A 20,613-nucleotide genomic window follows, 5' to 3' on the forward strand; every position below is an offset into this window, starting at 1 on the left:
GGAACTGACTTTGCCAAAATGCTAAAAGCATTTTCCAAGGTGGCTGTAGGAAGAAGCAATCCTCAAGGGGAGGATGCAGAGGCAGGGAGCAGAACTGACTCAAAATTGCCTGTAGAATTGATGGAAGTGCACTCAACTTCCAAGCCATTTTATGAGCTACAAGAGCCCAGCTCTGGCATCCCAGCATCTCATAATGGTCCGTAGAGGGTGATCCAAGGTGCCCAACTTAGTTACATAAATTCTGTGTACAGTAAATGGAAGTGTTGAGTAAGGAATTCAGTTTTGCTGTGCTAATCGGGGACTTTGGCCAAATGCATCCTTAATGGAGCTCCCTTACAGAGCGCGGCAACACCTTAGGGATGGGCTGAGTTCAAACATGCTGCCCTGGATTTAGTTTATGGAAAAAACTAAATTCTGGAAGACATCTGAGTTCTCCCTCTTGCTGAAAGCCTGGTTTCAGTCTCTATATTAGGTACCAGCTCTTAGGAATTTGAGACCAAAGGTCCACAAATGAGGATAGGCACTTTATTGAGCAGCAATGTTGTTTGAAATGTAAGAGGAAGAAATGGTGATGGTGATGGTGTTCCTCACATTTTGCAAAACAATCTGGCAAGAGCATTTTTCCCTGCATTATTGCTGTTTTGTCAAAGCCAACCTGGAATCATTGATGACAATCAGGACGGCTCATTCATCACTGCATTCCTCAGACTCCATTCCTCCTTCTAAGAATCTAGAAAGTTTCTCCCAAACTTTCACCAACCTGACCCCTCAGTCACTGTGCTTTTCAAGAGAAGAGGTGAGAAATGTCCTTTCCAAAAATGGCTACCTGGTGGTTAAGACATTTCATGAAGATGAGAGAGTTCTAGATTTGAATCCTGTCAGTGTGCTAAGGAAACTGCATTTATATCTCCCACTTCCTCAGCCGATGGTGCAGCAAAATCTTGACTTTCTCATACTCAAGTGTCTAACCACTACTAGAAAAAGGTAAATATCATGTCTGTGTTTTTGAATGGGATTGGTCTCTCCTGTTGTGGTCTTTCTGCTTTCACTTTTGTATATGTTTGTTAGGCATATTCAAAGCATAGTAAGATTTAAATATATAAAATAGGGTTAAATGTAGTCTGGATGTTTCCCTGCCTTAAATGTGAATTCCATAAATTTTAAGTGAGAGAGAGAGACATCCAGCTTCTCACAAATTTGTGAGGGTAAATGTAGTCTAAAACACTTGGTCCACCGAAGGAGCAGAAACTCTGAATTTTGCAATAGGGCTGTGGTGCTTAAAATCCATCTGTGCTGATTTTAGGCATTAAAATTGATCAGTCTGAATCTTACTTTCAGCTTTGAGTAACCTATCAGTCTCCAGTAAGTTTTATCATAGGCTGTATTCAATACCTTTTGCCTTACTGTACTTCAAGTGATTATCAAAGAGGTGAGATTAGGAATGGTCCTGATTTTCAGGATCATCTGAAGCTTTCTGAGTAGCGACCACCAAGAAAGTCCAAGGCAATTACAATCACAGTCATAGCTACAACTAAAATAAATCACATGCCAGCCTGGAATTTCACATTGCTGGAGCTGCCATTTTCTTTTTAAGAAGCCCTTAAACTAGGAGGCCATTTCAAAGACAATATCAATGATTAGCAAAGAAAGTATCATAGTTAATTTGTGAGCCACATTCACGTGAATGAATTCATTTCACTCCAAAACAGGATTTCCACCTGCTGCAATATGGTATGTTAGATATGGCTTTACCTCACCAAGAAAATGATATTATTTCTAAAAATATGTTTCTGTGGCACAATTCTTTGGGTATGACTATGGAAGCCAGATAATCTTGCAGGCCACTTTGCACCCAGGGCCTTGATTCCTCACAGTGCAGTGCTCGTTTACTCCCAAGCTCTCTTTTGGAGCAAACTGGGTTCCCTTAGAGGCCAAATGTGGAAAACTTGGTTTTAGGACAGTGCACTCTGGAGATTCCAGTGGGCAGCATGGATATGATATCAGCAGTCTGGATCCCTTTGTATGACACAGTCTCTCAGACTTTTGCTCTAGGAAGATGTTTATACACCCTCATCCCCCTTGTTTAGGACATGCAACACTATTCTGCTGTCATGCTGTAAAACATTTTGTGAGGCTACAACACTCTGTATCCATTACTTCAGCCACTTTGCAGAGGAGGAACACCACAGTTATCAACTGATCATTCCTCAGGGCCAGAGGTTGTGACGTGGGCTCAAAGCAGCCCTGAGCCCAGTGCTGAGCTGCGTGGATGGTGTGTGCAGGAGGGCATTAACATTGGACACTGAGATTGCAAATGGGTTGGCAATACTGAGCCCTCTCTGGTGCAGATATGTCTAGCTGTGTAAATGCAGTCTAGCAATAAGGCATCTGCACCCTTTTATAATTAACTTCTTTTACAAAGTGTCCTGATTCAAGAAGATCTTCATGACAACTGTCTCAGTCAAGAGGAAATTTGGTAGACAGTGAAACCATACATGTGAGTTACGTTGATTCCAAAACGACAGGGTATTTTTACATAGATGTCAAGAGTTATAAGAGCTGCTTTTTTCCCTCCAATATAATTATTTCACATATGTCCAACACATTCTGTTCAATCTCTGTCTTGTGAGGATCAGTTTTGTGACATTTATAGTAAAGATGTACTGTTGTTTCTAATTTTGCTTCTCTTTAAAATTCTGCAGACTTGCAAAAGACCCAGCAGCTGTTGCTTTAAAATGCAGATAAGTAGGACACTATGCCACTCATGGGTGCCATCATTACAGACCCATGCTACTGTTTTCTGTCAGCTAGAAGCTAATTACTTCATTTTTTACCCTGTCAATCATTTACAGAGAGACAAGAACAAAGATATCTTTAGGGCATACATGGCATCTTTTTTCTCCAAGTCATTTTATTTGCATGAACATTATGGTGATATATCTCTTATTTAGTTTAAAATGAAATGTAAGCAGAGGAAGATATTTCTTAAAACATTTCTTTAGATGTTGTTGCTGCAGCATTTATTAACATGCAATTATAATACTTTATTTTTGCTAGAAAATAAACTTTTTTAATAAGGTTTGAAAAACAGTTTCCGGGAAATTTCTCATCCGCTCATATCTTTACCCAAAGGCAAAGGGACCTAGTTTTGTAGTGGGAGAATTTCTCTAAAAATGAGGAATACTTGGATTAACTGCAAGAAGAAATAAGGTACTGTATGAGGACATTAGATGTATTTAACAGTTTGGTCAAAATCCTAATATTACTGTGGTAGGTTAGAAAATGTGCTTACATCCACAGTCTTGTAACCTGAGCCATATTTATGTAGGTTGTTTTAATATTGTAGGCACTAAGTCTTGCGCCAGTAAAATTCTGTAACAAACAAAATTTAGTTTTGCATTGAAACACAGAATTAGTCTAACATTTGTGGTTTTAGGAATATTCAGTGCTCTTAAATCTGTGATGTCTTTTCAATCCTTTCATTCAGTGTAATCATAGAACCACACAATAGCTTGGGTTAGAAGGGACCTTTAAATGTCATCCAGTTCAATCCCCCTGCAACGAGCAGGGACATCTTCGACTAGATGAGGTTGCTAATCGTGAAACACTGCTTGATATTGGAAAAACAGAAGATTACTCAAAATTATATCCAATAAAATTATTTAAATTGCTTTGATTTAAAATTCTTAGTAACTGTGCCAAGACTTTCAAATAAAAATTAAGCGCGCCATTCCCTTAAACTTAAACATCAGAGGAAGGAAAAAGGGAAGGACATAGTATGAAAGAAGTGTTTTGATAATAACATAAAAATAGTTGTATCTACCTCTCAATTAGTGTTTCTCTTATCTCTAAGCTTTCTCTGAAGGAACAACTAGGTGAAGAAACAGATATGTAGACAATGACTTGCATAGCCTGAAGAAAATTATTGTCCCTAAGAGTGGATCCCAGCTGTCTATGGGCAACTGTATCACATTTGTACAAATGGGGTTTCAGCTTCTCTGGATGGATTTTTCTCTTCCTTGGAAGAATTTTTAGTCCCATTTAAGTTTTCAGAGACCACAACACCTACTTGTTAATTGCATATTGTGTATTATGTTAGTGGCTATATTACACTTGCCTCCATTTCTTGGGAACAAGTGTCCCCTATTCCCTCTTTCTTGAAATCTGTAATTTCACTAATTTTATTATGCTTTTTTCTTGGTCATCTCTCTTAAAGGTTAGGAGGCTTAGTCTGTATAGGCTTTTCCTGTGAGAAAATTGCCCTTATTGCCCTTTCTGTTCCTTCTTTGCCTTTTCTAGGTCTTTGGGATGAAAGGATCAGGGCTGTCTGTAGAGGTGTGTGGGTGTCTGTATCATGGTATAACAATTATTTATAATTATTTATCTTGTGTTCTTTATTAATTTCCTTAAATGGCATGTACAAATTTGCCTTTTTCACTAATGCCAAGCATTGAATTCACGTTTTCCTAGAAGAATACTCAAAGTCTCCAGCACTTCTTCCCTGGGAAGTATTTTCTTACCCAGAATATGTCCATATGTAGATTTACTGAGTACTGATATTCCCCATGCTTCCCTTTGCATTTACTCACATTGAATTCCATAGAATCATGGAATAGTTTGGGTTGGAAGGGAACTTAAAGATCATCTAGTTCCTACACCCCTGATCATGTAGTTCCAACACCCCTTAAAGCCACGCACAACTAGTACTGTTCCCAGCACCTCACCACCTTCATCATAAAAAATTTCTTCCAATCTAACCCTGCCCTCTTTCTGATTAAAACCATTAAAGCCCCTTGCCCTATTGCAACAGGCCCTGCTAAACAGTCTGTCCCCATCTTTCTTTATAAGCTGCTTTCAAGTACTGAAAGGCCACAGTGACAACTCCCTGAAGCCTTCTCTTCTCCAGGCTGGACAACCACAACTGCCACAGCCTGTCCTCCTAGGAGAAGTGCTCCAGCCCTCTCATCATCTTCATGGCCTCCTCTGGATTCACTGTAACAGGTCTTTGTCCTTCTCATGCTGGCGACCCCAGAGCTGGGTATACAGCACTCCGGGTGGGGTCTCATGAGAGCAGAGGGGCAGAATCCCCTCCCTCAACTTTCTGGTCACTTCTTCTGGTGCAGCCCAGGACATGGTTGGCTTTCTGGGCTGTAAGTGCACATTACCAGGTGTATCTTCAAGTGTTTTGTCATCCAGTCACTGGACATTTTGTAATTCTTTTGCAAATCTTCTGAGTCAATTTTTGTTTTTTCTACCCTTGATACTTCAATGTCTCTAGTAAATATTATTGCCTCATTTTTCTTCACCTTTTCTAGATCACTTACAGGATTTACTCGTGTGAAAACAAAACCTTCTTTATTAACTCTTTTTTCCTATCCTTTAAACATGTACTAATCCTTCACTCAAAGAACTCTGGTTTTTTTCTCTTTTTCTTTACATTTCATGACGCTTTGGTGAGGAAATCTGTTGTAAGTTTTCTGGAAATTCTAGGTGATATTTCTGGTCCGTGAGTTTAATGTTCCTAAGGGAGTTAAGTAGATCTAACTGTTTCTCGAGTCAGATTTCATTTGTTGTCTCCCTTTAAAAAACTAGCTCAGTATTTTCCATTTCCACATGTTTGAGTCATTCATCTCATCCTGGTAATTCATTACTATTTATTTTATTGATTTGTTATTAAACTTGGTCTACTGACGCATCACGTGCAGATGGTTCCATTGATTTGACAGGTCTGAAAGGCTCTTCTGTGGGTTCATCCTTAAACACATTCTGTAGTTGATTGTAAATAATTCATTTAGCTTTATTGCTATGGCCTTTTCTTTCCTCAGCTCTCTTATTACACCCCAATGCCCTGTGTAATTGGTATTTAGGTTCTGAATGCTGCTGAATGCTTACTGTAGTTATCCTCATGATTCTCCCTCATGGTGGGGAAATCCCATCTATCCTTGCTTTGTAAAGCAGGGCCCCAGAGAGAGACAAACACTTGGTAAAGGATGCTGAGTAAAGAAACAATCAGGTTTGCAGGTCCTCAAAAATGTCTCCAGCTTTGAGCACAGAACTCCCAAGGAGAGATCTCACTGACTGAAAGGCATCAGCTTGAAGGCAGGAGATTAATTTGGTGCTAGAGGCTGGATTGATGGCAGCAGGTGCACTGAGTGTTGGGATACCCACAGCAGCCAATCAAAAAAGCTGAAGAGTGATGTATGTGATGCTCTGACTGCTGTTGGTCTCTGTGATTCAGAGCTGGAAGGCACTCCTTGCTGCCTGCCTTTTTTTCATGCCCACTTCCTTCAGGCTGGTCATACATGAGCTGCCAACAAGCATTTGAGGAGGTAGAAAAGTTTTCCAAAGATAGTGACAATGGTGTTGTAAGGCCAGAACATTCCTGTTGCCTGTTTTGCACCTTGGTTGTGACAGGATTTGTGGTGGCACATCCTCTCCTCCCTGTCCCTGCAGATCATGGCAATTCAGGGCCAAGCCTGCCCCAGTGTCTGCTGCTCTCTGAACAGTGAATGAACCTGGCCTGGGGCACAGGCTCATGCTGGAGATTAGCTGAAAGCACAGACATCCCCACTGCAGCAGGCAGGGGATCCCTCAGCCTTGAGTAGAAGGGAGGAACAATACAAACTCTCAAAAACAAAGCAAGGAAATTAAAAATCTCAACCCACCTCCCTAAAGACCAGTAGTGCAATGGAACTGGTAATTAGAGGCAGTAAATTATTGCTACAGCTGTGGGAGATACAAAGATTTTCAAAAGCAGTCCTGCTACTGGGAAGATTTTTTGAAATTTTCCCTCAGAGGCAGTTGCATGCTGCAATAAGGCTTTCCTTAACAAAGGCCTTTCTGATAAAGAGCATAGTGCCTATATCTACCCTTTAAAAGAGGAGAGGCTCTTGCTCTTAAGTTCAAAAAAAGGATTTCAAGATACAGATTTTTGAGATCATAAGGCAAAGGCCCCTTTGAAGATAAATCAAGTTCCATACCATTGATTTTTAAGGTATTTTCAAATTCATATTTATTTCATCACGCTGTGTCTTGTACTGACTTGCTTGTTTATATTAAAAAAATGAAAGTCATTCATTGCAATACAAAATCACTCTGTTTAGAGTCTTTTCACTAAGTTGGTTCACTTTACAGAGCTTACTGACAGAACTGTAGGGGTACATCGCAGCTGTGGAGAAGAAACATTTCAGGCTTTCCTGGAGAAACAGATCTTTCCTTAGCTTAATATTTGACAGGAAATGCTAGGTTAATGAGACAGAGGCAGAAGGAAAACTATTTAGAATATAGCATTTGCTCTTCTAGTTGGATGATATATTAAACAACCAAATGTAATTTGATCCTGTAAGGCCAGAGTGGTGAACGGTAGAGCTGGACATAGGAAAAATGTTTGGATATTGATTCGCTAAAATGATTTAAAGACTACATACTTGTGAACCTAGTGCTTTGGTCAATCTATAGAGTTAAGGCAGATTCATTTCAAAGGTGGCTTGAAACTCCTATTTACACTATTTCTGTTTAGTGCAACCCAGCACTTTATGTGCTATAGCAGCTTTCATGTTGCTGAAGTAATATTAATTAATCTTCACACACAGCCCTTGACAGAGGGACACAAGGGTCAAAATTTATTTGATATAACATTGACACATCCATGGAAGCTCCACAGCTCCACATTAATTGTCCCTCCCTGACCTCTATGGGTTTCCCCAGCTCCCTGAAATGTTTGGTAGTCTATGGGTTGTCTGGGCAGCATTTTTGGTGCTGGGAATCACTCTCCCCCAGCTGACTGATGGGTGAGAGTCATCACCTACATGCAGGGAAAACTGTCAGCAAACTGAAGAGTTCAACCTAATTCTCCTTAAGCCACATTTTCATAATTTGTCACCCACAGATATTTCTAGTGTTTGATTTTTTTTCTATCTGGATTTCTTTATTTGTTTTTTTAAACATTGAACATTTTCCACATCCTTTTACCTGTCAGCATTAATGCAAGTCATTAATTGACAATTCCAGTTTCTGTATCTAGTCTCCTCTATAAAAGTAACATCAATTTTGTCTTGCAACTACCCTGGCTCAGAAGAAAGGTGCATCTAGCTGAGTGTCCTCCTGTGACAAGTGTCCTTTCTGTGGCAGTGGTTAGCAGCAGATGTTTAGGGAACATATAGGAACAGGGCACATATGGTCTGATCCTCTCCCCTCTGTTCACCACAGCCTTCTCCAAAAACAGCAACCTTGCTCAGCCCCTAAATAAATCACTAAATTGCATTGCTGTTTCCATGTTGGAAGTGAAAAAATATGAAGTTCCTACAGCTTGTAAATGAGGCTACAAAGTATTAAAAATTCTAAGAATTGGTCCAGGAAAAAAAAACTTGTTGATGAATATTTCAATCTTTTACACATCAAGTGAAGAAAAACATCTCTTCAGTCACAGACATTTGTTTGTTCACTCTCTTGCTTGTTTGTTTTTCCACAACTCCCTGGCATGTCAGAATAATAAAGAAAGAATTTTTTTGGTCCCTATTCTGTCATTCTGCAACACTCAATTCATTTTGATGGCATGGGTTTTGTGTAAGCAAATGCTAAATGACAGTGTAATTTATACTTCAGGCTTTTCTGACAAAATGTATGGCTTCAGTAGATGCTTTTATTGAAATCAAAAACATTCCGCTCTTTATGTTCAATTTGCTCATCACAGCCATTGATATGGCCATGTTACCACGTTTTCTGAGCACTTCACTGTACCCTCTTTGCATATGCTTATCTTACCATTAGGAACCTGGACACTGAATCACAAAAATATTCACACCATCTAGATCAGCCCATTTTTCTCATCTCATGTAAATGCTCAGAATTATTCCTTTCCCATAGGTATTTAGCTCTCTCCATTACTCTCGAGGGAGTTGAGATTTCTCTAAGAATATCTGCATTGCGCCTAATTTTTTTCCCAAAATACGAACAAAAGAAAGCCCTCTCTGCTGTAATCCCACGGCTGTACCAGGAGTGCCTACACTGCCCAAGGATGGCTCAGCCACTCAACACACTGTAGTTCCCAAATCACTTTCCAGTGATTCAAGATTTTTTCAGTGTTGGTGCATGATTCTGAAGATCACCTGAAATTGTACACAGCTTGATCATCTCTGTACCATCCTCAGTTACCTTCATCGAGGCACTTTTAAGCCAAGTGAAGTATTTTTATCCACTACAGAAAATGCTCTCAGACACCAAAGTCTGTCATTTTATACAGAATATATATTAAAAGTTCTTGATATGCCCAAAAGTGATAAATGTGGTCTAAACTGTATCTGAAAATATTTTATACTTCAGTCCTTTTGAGTAGATTTGGTCATAGGTAATTTAGTTTGAAGGAGATCATGCTGATGATGTATGTCCAACCCACCTCTCAAAACATGGTCAGAAAAGTTCTTGTCATATTTTCTCTATTGGGAGAGTGCAATTTGCTCCTCCTTCTTACAGTGGAAACAAGGCTTGACCTCATGCATCTTCCTTGTTAAGGACAAGGTTTGTTATTCTTTTGGAAGCTTTTCCTCTGCCAAAGTGGAATAGAATGAAGGGAAGAAAATATTTCAGTTGGAAAGAACCTACAAGGATCATCTAGTCCAAAAGCCTGACCAATTCAGGGCTGAACACAAATTAAAGTGTGTTGTTAAGGGCATTGTACAAATGTTTCTGAAACACTGAAATTGACCAGCTCTCAAGGAAGCCTCATCAAATACCTCAGTGGGGCCAGCAAGCAAAATAACATGAGGAAATTTTTGGATCAGCCTGTGGTGAGCATGACACACAAAGACATGCTTATTAAACTTATCCCTTCTACAACTTTCCCAGCTACAAGATCTTTTTGTAGGGGGCATTATTCAGTGTCTTTAAAAAACAGAGGAAAGATGCCAGCATAACCTTTAAGCCAGTGAAGGAGTTATTGTTCGTTTATAGCTGTCAGAGACATAAACTGGGGGTTTTACCATTTTTGCCTCAGTCTTGTATTTTCTGCACACACATATCTTACATTAACTGGCTTGACACAATCATTTGACTCAGGCTTAGGAAGTGGTAGTGGTTTATGAGGTTTCAAACTGAATTTTACATTCTGAAATGTGCAATTTCTTTAAAGTAAATGTACAGAAATTGTTTACCTAGGAGCAATATTAGAAAAGCAACTGCACCTGTGAATTATTTTCTACTACATACAATGTGTCGTGGTACAGTTGGGACTAAGTACATGTAATCTGTTTAAAATCGGTCAGATTACTCAAATGCTAAACAAAATTTGGTTTAGGAGCCTGACTCAAGAGACTGCTGGTTTCACTTTGCTTAAACTTAAGGACATGGCTTTTACTAAATATTTCCCATCTAAAGTGAATTGCTAAGTAGAAGTAAGGGTTCATGGTATTTTTTTTCCTGCAGGACAGAGGAATGTCTTAGAATCAGTGTAAACTTAAGGCAGTATAGGTAGGAATTTGTGATGGCATGGGGAGGGAAAAGAACAGTCTGGTTTTCCTGGACAATTTGGTTTTAGGCATTTTATTGCCACAAGACTCATTTCAAAGGAAGATAGTAAAAGGAAAGGTTCCAGTTGAGTTGCTTAAGTCAGCAATTACACACAGAATGAAGAGTATCATTATAGACAACACTATCAAAACTCTGAGGTTCATTCATGGCAGCAGGAACTTATCCTAGTTCCTGGTTTCTCCTAGCTCCTAGCACCATCCAGGAGCAAGCAATCAAAGCACTTCTGTTACTGCACCAGACCTTCATCTTGTCAGCCTCAGAGCAGCTTAAGGCAAATTCTGTCAATCTTAAAGCTGCTTAGGGTAATGTTTTCAAAGCGACTTAGCAATTCAAAGTCTAATCTTCATTGAAAGTCTACAAAACCTTGTCTCAGATGTCTTACCTTTTAAAATGGGATGCAGGAACTTCTGATGTTAAGCTTAATGCTGCTTTTGAGCACACGTGAGCCAGAGCTCCCAGGGAGGAGGGTGTGGATAATGCAATGGAGTGAATGCTGAGTTGCAAGGAGCTCAGTGCACGATAGGCCTAATTTTTTGTTTCACAGAGAGAAGCTAAGAATTTTAACATCATCCTCTTGCAGCTTTGTTCAAAAATATTGAAATAGATATTGCTGCTGTTAAATGTTTTTGGTAATGGTGGTCAATCAGCACTTTTGTATTCAAAGTACATTTCTAAAGAAAATTGACAACCAGACACATAGTGAGATGACCAAATTTAATCATTAACAAGAAGTAACAGTCACATTGTTTTGACACTGATGAGGTGACATCAAAGACTATTATTTTAATTTTTCATTTTTGTTTGTTTGTTTCTGCTTTTGAATATTCTGGCATCTTATTTTCAAGCTTTTGTCTACGAGGAGCAGACACTAGTGAAAACTGGTGTTGAATTATTCATTTGACTCAAGAAGATGGAGTTTTATAGAAAATATTCAACCCAATCACAGAATAAAGCTTCAAAGCTTCACAGGATAAAACTCTTTGTGATAAGTAAGTGTTGACAGATAAGAGATCAAGGAATCCACAAAACTGGTTGACCAAATAGAACATCTTTTCTCATAGCTACTGCTCTTCCAGGCAAACTTTCTCTGTTATTTCCAGTACAGGTTTGAAGATTTCAGTCGAGTTCAGCTCAGGCCTGTTCCACTGATTTTTGTGTTCCGCCATGTAAATGTGACATCTTTAGAGATTTCGTGTTCAGCCTCATGAAGCAGAGGTTATGTAGAGGCACCTGACCTTTGTACCATAAAAATTCATCTTTAGACTTCAATTGCATTTGGATTTTTGCAAAATTACTCTTCTTCAAAAGTCACCCTTTAAAAGAGACAAAGTAAAACCCAGAAATTAATTGCATTGCTTCCAATTGAAGTCTACACTAAAACCCAAAGGACTCATTCTATAGGCAACCTCCTCCTGCTGATTGAGTAAACTCCTAATGAGTTCCTCAAGTTTTGACCTAGAGATAAAAGGTTTTCATGATTTCTCAAACAGCTGCTTCCAGCAGAGTTTATGTATTTAGTACATTTCTCCACATTGGGCAGGATAATTAATTTCCATAATAATTTTCAGTGGTTTTCCACAGTGTAGTTCCTTTTTGCACGGGGCTGCTCATTATCTCAGCAGAACCTACTTTATTGTCGACACAATAACAATGAAAATCCAAATTCTGACTCTTTCACTGTCAAAGGACAGCATACAGGGCCAAGCAGAAACCATTACTGAGAAGAAGCTGTTGCAAACAAATACCTTGACTTTTCCATAATGCCCTCTCTCCTCAGAGCAGACAATGTTCTCTCATTAATACTTTCTCTGAGTTTTGCTTGTCTACACTTTTTCATAGCTAGAGAAGAATCTTTTTTCCAATAGCAGTTTCTAAAGGTTGGAGTGTATAAACAGATTTATTATGATATGAATGAATTATTATTATTATTATTATTATTATGATATATTATGATTCATTATGTTATGAGCACTTCCATGCTAGGAGAGTCTGTAGAGTTCCTTGCCTCTTACAACAGAAGTCAGTCAGACTATTCAGACTGACAAGGCTCCAGTGTTGATTTCTGGGGAGAAAAGAAAAAAAAATCCATTTTGCTGACACAATTGTCTGAATTTTGGCTGGTGGGATGTTTTTTAGTAGTAGAGGCATTGTGCTTAGTCCATCTCTTACAAGTTCTTTTGTCATCACCATGTTCAAATCCTACAAATCATAAATGCGGATCATTTTTCCATAGGCAGGCTTTCTCTTACTTAAGTTCTCCAGATGTCTAACATCCTTGTCCAAAACAAAAAAGAAACCATCATATATCTGGCTGGTAGTAATAATTATGTTACATGGGGGGGTTTTTTTGTGTGCTGAAAATTTCCTTTTGATTGTAAACCAGAGGAAGCACAGTGAATTCTGTGGGCAGCCTGGCCACAATGGAATTTTAAAAGCTGCCAACAGATTCGGGTCATGATTAGGTCTAAGAGAAAGCAATTGCAGGCTACAGAGTATCTGAGACATCTACCTAAAAAATCCCAACTACCCAAAGCAGATCTTTGAGTTCTGTTGCAATAGTTAGAACTACTGTAGACCTAATTACTAAAAAAATATCTAAATCCAGTGGGGTTTTGCAGTGTATTCCCTAGTAGTAGGAAGACACATTTGGGTGCAGGGAGGTATGAGGGTAGCTACAGGCTATGCTAATAGAGATATAATTTTCCTTTCATTGTTTTTGAAAGAAACCTGATTTTTTTTTAATTTATGTTTTATTAGTATTTTATTTTATTTTATTTTATTTTATTTTATTTTATTTTATTTTATTTTATTTTATTTTTCCCTGGGGGAAAAAATCCCTAAATTAATATTCCCAGACAGCAAATAAGTTACTATGAGAGAGAATGACTGTTTGGCTCCTGTGTCAATCCATGAAACCTCACAGGTTGCAATTTCAGGTGAATTACCCAGTAGTTTAAAGTATCCCTGATTTGACATCCAGTCACATTTCCTTTCTGGATATGGGTAATCTTAAATGTCTCAACACAGAGAAACTGCACTGATGCCTCAGAGAGAAGCCAGAGATGCAGTCAGGCAGCAGCTTCAGTTAGTCCATATGGGGAAGAAGAAAGTCAAACCCAAGAATAAGACAAATTTCATATCATTTTGATGCATAATGCACAGGCCAGGTCAAGGTCAGTCAAAAATTATCTAATTTCTTTAGAAGAAACAGCGAAGTACAGGTCTGGCCTAAGTTTTGAGTTTGCTGTGAAATTTAAATCTCATACACAAGTTCGGAGGTTTATTGTGAAATTTCACTCACAAACTCAGGAGTGCTGAAGAAGCCCTCCAGAATCAACTACAGATCTCCTCTGGAGTTTATCAAAATGCCTAGGGCTAAATCTAATCAGTGTTCTGACCCAAGGCAGTCTCCCTGTTTTAAAGCAAACCTCAAAGCTGAGGGTCTAGACTACATTGAGTCCAATGCAGATGTATTTAAGAGCTTCTGTTTATCACAGATAAAACTGGCAGCCAGATTTTCCTAGTCAATAAATTGTGGTAAGGTAAGCATATGCTCACAGCTTGTTACTGGTTTCAGGTATTTGCACACAGAAGGGGGATTCTGTTTGGGTCTTTTATGCCCTGTAAAATGCCAAAGAAACAAAAAGTGTGTTCCTTGAAAGGAATTCCCTTTGTGCCAGCACAAGGGGAAGCATGAAGGAGCTTCACTTTCTCAAGCTGCCTTACAATTCCTGCTGGAAGGGGTTAAAGCCAGGCAAACCTGGGAGTAATATTAGTTCTGTCCATGTCCACAACTGAAAGACTAAAGTGTCAGTCCTTGCTCACTGTGAGATATTTTGCCTCTAACGTAGTACGTTGTATGCTGTTGCGTAGCAAGACCATGAAAGTGCAACATATTGGTTTGATACTTCTGAAAATATTGACTTACATTTTTCAGTACAAATTTTGCAGAACCCATTTCCTGCACAGAATATGAGCACTTGCTAAAAACTCAAAAAAGCCCATCAGCAACGTAGGGATTGGCTCATAAGGGCTGACATTAAGCATCATGGTTGGATCTCCAAAACAGGCAGAATATTCCCCAAGGACAAATGGCAGTCCTCTTTCCTGATAAACACCATAAAGAAAATATATTCCTCTTCTTCATGAAATTTTGCTGGAACTAATGCTCCTGTTTCTGATCCTTTTTTTTCATTGAGATCCGTGGCATAACTCTCTGCCAAATCCCACAGGAGGAAAGGAATAAGGAATTACTTGGACTGAATGGAGAAACTGCTGAATGAAGTAAAGAAATAATATGACAGCAAATGGAAAAGGCTTGGATGCAAATGTTCAATGGGATTTGCTGTAGTGGAGATGCCTTAGGAGCAGCTAAGCTAACACCTTGAACTGCACATGACTGGGAGCGTGCCCCGTGGCTCAATGCCTAAACCTACCCTCTTACAAATTTAAAGCCATTTCTCCTTATCCTGTTATTACATGCCCTTGTAAAAAGTCCCTCTCCAGCTTTCTAGTAGTCCCTTAGGTACTGGAAGATCATAATAAAGTCTCCCTATAGCCTTGTCTTCTCCAGGCTGAGCAACCCCAATTCTCTCAGCCTGTGTTCACAGGAGAGGTGCCCCGGATTAACATCCTCTGATTATCTTCATGGCCTCCTCTGGACTCACTCCAGCAGGTCTACGTCCTTCTGCTGGGAGGCCCACAGCTGAACACAGCACTCACTCTCCACCTTAGGTGCACCTAGACTATTGCTGGTAATAGCTCCTGATCAGTGCTAACTTCCAAAGGGAACGTGGCAACCGTGTTGCTGTGCCCTGGCATGACTCATTTTGATAACACGAAAAAGCTGACACTATCCCTCTCAGCCTGACAAGGTTAAGGGGATTGGCTTCGTGAAGAGTCACAACATCATTAAGGTAGGGAAAAAAAAAAGAAAAAAGTGAAAAAGAAAATAAAGGAGGGAAAAACAAAAGTAAAAGAAGTAAAAGAAAAATAAGAGAAGGAAAAGGAAAAAGCAGGAATCATTATATCTATCAGTGACAGGTCAAATGTTCAGACATTTTTTGCTAAAACTACATTGTTGTAGTATACTCCTATTAAAAGCTGTTCTTCCCAACAGTCCCCCCTCCCACTCTCTCAGCAGAGGTGACAATGTATGACAGAATCATCTCGTGCACTGGGGCGATTCCAGCAGCCTCCAGTCTCAGCAAGCAGCACCTCAGAGCTTCCCAAACCTCCCAAAGAGAGAGAAACCTTTTTTGTATGCTCTACAGTTAGGATTTACCCGTTCAGCTTCTCTAGATGGAAATAAAGCTGGGAGGAGAAGTTGAAAGTCTTTATTGACTTGCCAGTATGTGAAAATTTAACCCTTTTAATAGCATCTTAATTGCCTTGCAATGGCTGCTTCAATCAGAGAACCGCTGTGCTCTCTGTTGTAGCTATAGCAATGAATTGCATTAGCGTTTCTTTCATCTTCTTCTGATTTTTTCTTCAAGCTGAGCCTGCAAGTGGGTGGAAATCCATTTATTACTGAGTGCAGAAAAGACAGCTATGAAACTTGGGGTCTGAATCTGACTATGATGCTGAATTAGTGCCTAAAACCAGGCAAATGATTAAACCTCTCTGCACTGGATTTCCCCATCTGTAAAAAAAGAATAGGGCAGGGGGTAGGATAGATGTGGTGAATGAGGAGAATAACATTTATCTTGCTTAGGATGATGCTATAAAACCTGATGCCTCAGAGTCGCTGTTCAAGAAATTTTCAGAGAAGAGAGAAATATCCTTTAGTGGTGCATATGCAGATATGCTGGCAGATCACAGGAGAGTTAGGACTATTTACAGCAGCTGAAAATCTCTCTTGCTAAATGTTGTTGTCGTTTCATAATCAAGTGAATAGCAAAGAGCAGTCTGTAAATTTATGTGCAAACTCCCATCTGTGCCAGAAGAAGAAAGTAATTTCAGAGATGCAAATAAAGCTGCCACGCAGCACCTGAACTGTATCAAATCAGGGGCCATTGATATGGGAGTGGAAGATTTTGGGGTCTTGCACTGAACGTACAGAAGCATTCGGTAAAATACATTCCTCTGTTGTAAATGAAGTCATGTCCCTTGCTTTGCAAGGAAGATTATGAAGACTGCTACCAGTGGTGTTTACAGCATTAGCTGAGGAAGCTAAGAGGTTTCTCTGTTAAATTCCCTTTTCTACTAAGGGCTTAGCAAGATCACTTAGTCTTTCTGTACCCTATTTTTCATGTTACAAATGCTGGTAACAATGTAGGCACCGTGGATGTCAATAGGTTGTAATATATGGAATTGCAGAAGGAATTGATTTCCCGTTTTGTTACAGCTAATATATCTTCTATGTCAAACATTTATTTCTCGAGCTGCGAGGTGTCATTAGGAATAAAAATTTACTGCACAGGCAACTTAGCTTTTGGAAATGCCTCAAATAATGAAGTATTTATGCTAAGTGGAAGAAAAAAAGATATCCCTGTTTTAGTGGCCTTCATGCCATGTAGACACCTCACTGCATATTACAGCTTGGTAAAGTCAGTATTTTAATTTCAAACAATTTTTGAGCAATTAATTTGAATGCTGTTGTGAAATGCTTGTCTCATGTTTTACGCTGATGTGGCTGACTAAAAATGATTAAGAAACACCCAAGCACAAACAAAACCTGCTAGGTTCTGTCCAAATTGCTGCTGGGATTAGTCTAGTGTAATGATCACTTCTGAAGTCTGAAATAATATCAGGGATGCAAGCCTCACATATTCTTAAATATTTGTGATAGCCAGCTTGTTCTAAATATGCGCCTCCTGCTTCACTTCTCAGGACTGTTTCTTTGCTTTCTGGCTGCATGAGGCTTTCACCAAGAAGACAGCAATATTTGGCATTTGAATGACACTTTTCACTTTCAAAATATTGTACAGATATTAAACAGTTTTCCCTAAACTAAGGCAAGAACTGGGAACTGAGGGGAAAAAAAAGTAAGTGTTAATGGAAGTTTGGTGCATATACCTTACGTCTTTAATAATCACACCCACTCCTGTTGCTGTTTTTCTAATAAGGGAACTAAGATGACCAAATTATGATTTCACCACATCTGTTGAACTGGTTAGTAGCAATCTCTGTTCCCTATTCCAGGATTTTATCCACATCTCATGGTAGTCGCTGGGTTTACTGTATTTGTAACCTCAAAATGCATTCCCTATCCTGTGTAACCCAGGGTCCTGTTTGTGAAATGCACTGTCTAGAAGATACTGAACAGGAGTTTTCTGATGCTGGTGTGATCACAACATTGGTGACAGCTCTAAAGTGGAAGTTAAATAATTTAAATTGATTTCCTTCATTATAAAATATTGACTACCCCAATTCGAAAGTAGACCTAGTCAGCTGACTTGGAAAAAAAGCCTTGCTGACACAGAGAAAGCCTTGTAGAGCTCTTGGTTCTGTCCTGTAGGATCCAAAAAAAGGCTGAACAGTGGATGCAAGCAGCTAACTGAGCATATAAAACACCTGAAAGAACAGTGCTTTAAGGTGCACTTTTATAAGTTGTGGAGAAAAAAAGCAGCTGCTGGTGTTCAAGACTGTTAGATAAATGTCATTAAAATATTGTAATGTTATTGAGATTATCATTCTTTAATACTGTAGTAAAAGACACTAAAAACAATTTACAGCTCAGTGCCATGAAGAACTGCCCATGAATAAGCACACTGGGCCAGATGAAAGCATATAGTCATATTAGCAAGTTCAGAAAGCTCACTGGCTCTGCTGAGCAGCCCCTCCACTATCTGCAGTATTGTGCTTGTGTTCTGGGGAGATACCTCTAATTCATCACAGAGAGAAAGAAGTACTGTGACATGTCTTCTTGGTTTGGACCCTCTGGGTGATTTGAATAACCCTGTTTCTATTAAACATCTCATTTTTGGAAAAGCACTTGCCTGGTCCTGATCATGCTGATTCTTCTCTAGCTGAAAGGAAAATATGGTGCTCAGCTCTGAGAGAGGGGCACCCTCTGGGCTAGGGTGTGTTTCTTGGTGGAGTGTGTTGCTTATGCCTTCTTCTCAACACATAATACTCAGCAACAGTGCTACTATTTTTTAACCTTCCCTCCAATAATCCCCGTGGCATGGCAGAACCTATCTAAGGTGTCTAACATACCCCTTAGGATGCTATCCTGGTGAAGAAGCTTGCATAGAACGAATAGACTTTTCTGAGAGCTGACCTTGGCTCTGATGAAAGTTTCAGTGCTTGCAGGTGGTATCCTGTAAGACTTGGATGCCATTGTCTAAAAACATGAAAGAGCAAAGAGAAAAAGGCATCTTTTTCTGTCTGCTCTGCCCAGTTCCTTTACCAAACGAGGTTGAGCTGCATTCATTTTGTATCACTTCAGTTGACACTCAACAGATGCAGAGGTGTTATTTTTATATACATCTGCAAGACCGAGCACAAACAGAACTGGGTAGTGTTCATCAGGTAGAAAATTAGAAATGACATGTCAGTCTGTTAAAGACACTAGGTTTTGCAATTGGATGTGTAGAGATCCAAATTGCCCTCGCAGCCTGAGGTGGTGGGGATGAGTGTGCCCAGGTCTCTCTCTAGCCCAAAGTAGTCAACAGTGCCTGGAGTGAAGATCTCCATGTACTTTATAGCTGGGCCAACAGCCAACCAGCAAAAGCATGTTTTACAGAGCTAGTAATGTTATCAAAGTTGTAAGCCCAAATACAGCTGTTACCAAGACCTGGCTCTTAATTTGAAATGTTTAGGAAAGATCACTGAAGTCAGCTCTCATGTCATTTTCCTTTGCTAATGGAGTAATCAACATCTGTAGAGCAAGAGCCACAAAATCTTTCATTCAATGGAAAGTGTGCTCAAAAATTCTCTTGTCTGAGATCTATAATCTCATTTTAATTAGCAATGCACATGATTACTCCAATCAAAGCAAGTCAGTGGCAAACATTGCCATCTGCATTCATCGTTAACATCAGCCAGCACGATGACAGTCTCATTTTAAGTCAATATGTGGGCTCTGAGGTGCAAACGTCTGTTCAAGGACAAAGAATATTGTCCCAATTTCTACTTCTTAACTTTTGAAAGACAACCTTCATCTTAGAACTTGCCAAATATGGAACATTTCCACTTTGGCATCAGGGAATGTTTTACATGAGGGATGTGACAGCCTGCTTATTCTCTGTAACAGAAGATATTGTCCCTTGTTTTGAGTGATTTAATTATGCCTGGAATCAGGATTGCATGACATCTGCCCAGTATCCAGCATGGCCAACTCTGTGGTTGGGGGTTTTGAGATGCCGATTGGCTTCCATGGCAAGGTGAACAATTAATCAGTGAATTTTTAAGATGACTGTTCCATAGGGTGGTAAAATTCTGACTGCTGCCTGCTGCTGAGGGCAGTGCCCACAGGATGATGTGTTGTGTGCCTGTTTGTGTATGCACTGCCATCTTCCTGGGATCCAATGTCATCAACTGGTCAAGAAGAGGTGTCTAATGACACTTAACTGCTCCTGGATTTGTAAGCTTCTTCATCAAATGTCCTCACAGAAAGCTGTATTTGAGAAGCAGCAGATGACCTGGTACCAGTAAGAGTCCTTTATGAATGTAAATGTTTAGTAAGATATAGTCAGATTTTTAAAAGAACGTTTTCCACCACTAAGCCATTAAATTTTTTTCAAAGGCTACATGCATTCCAAGAACATTTACCAAAAAAGGCACAAGCATAACTGAGCTTATGGATTATGTAAAATTCAGCAGTCTTCATCCTCAGAGAAGGGAATTATCTGGGCTTTTCTGAAGATGTTAGTTCAAGACTGTAAACCTCTTTAAAAGAAGACATATTTCAAATAGCATTTTTCCTCCTCCTGAACCAGACTTGCCATGCACAGTTGGTGCTTATGAGAGCTTTAAATTATTTTGGTTGCATAGTCACAATTCTGAAAACTTCTTTTAAAGTTCACCTCATTATGAGGAGTAGCTTTGAGAGTTTTATATCTACCCATAAAACTTCTATAATCGTTCTTTGCAATTACACTAGAATGCACAACAATTAATTACATCAAATCCGTCTCACAAAAT

General features: G+C 39.3%; 1 protein-coding gene across 31 annotated transcripts in view; it reads left to right on the top strand.

The window, feature by feature from the left end:
- Positions 1 to 20,613, top strand: part of DLG2 (discs large MAGUK scaffold protein 2) — a 1,001,253-nt gene that overhangs the window by 929,165 nt on the left and 51,475 nt on the right. The gene's annotated exons all lie outside the window — the stretch shown is intronic.

This window comes from Corvus cornix, chromosome 1 (genome assembly GCF_000738735.6).
Source record: "Corvus cornix cornix isolate S_Up_H32 chromosome 1, ASM73873v5, whole genome shotgun sequence".
Taxonomy (NCBI): Eukaryota; Metazoa; Chordata; class Aves; order Passeriformes; family Corvidae; genus Corvus; species Corvus cornix.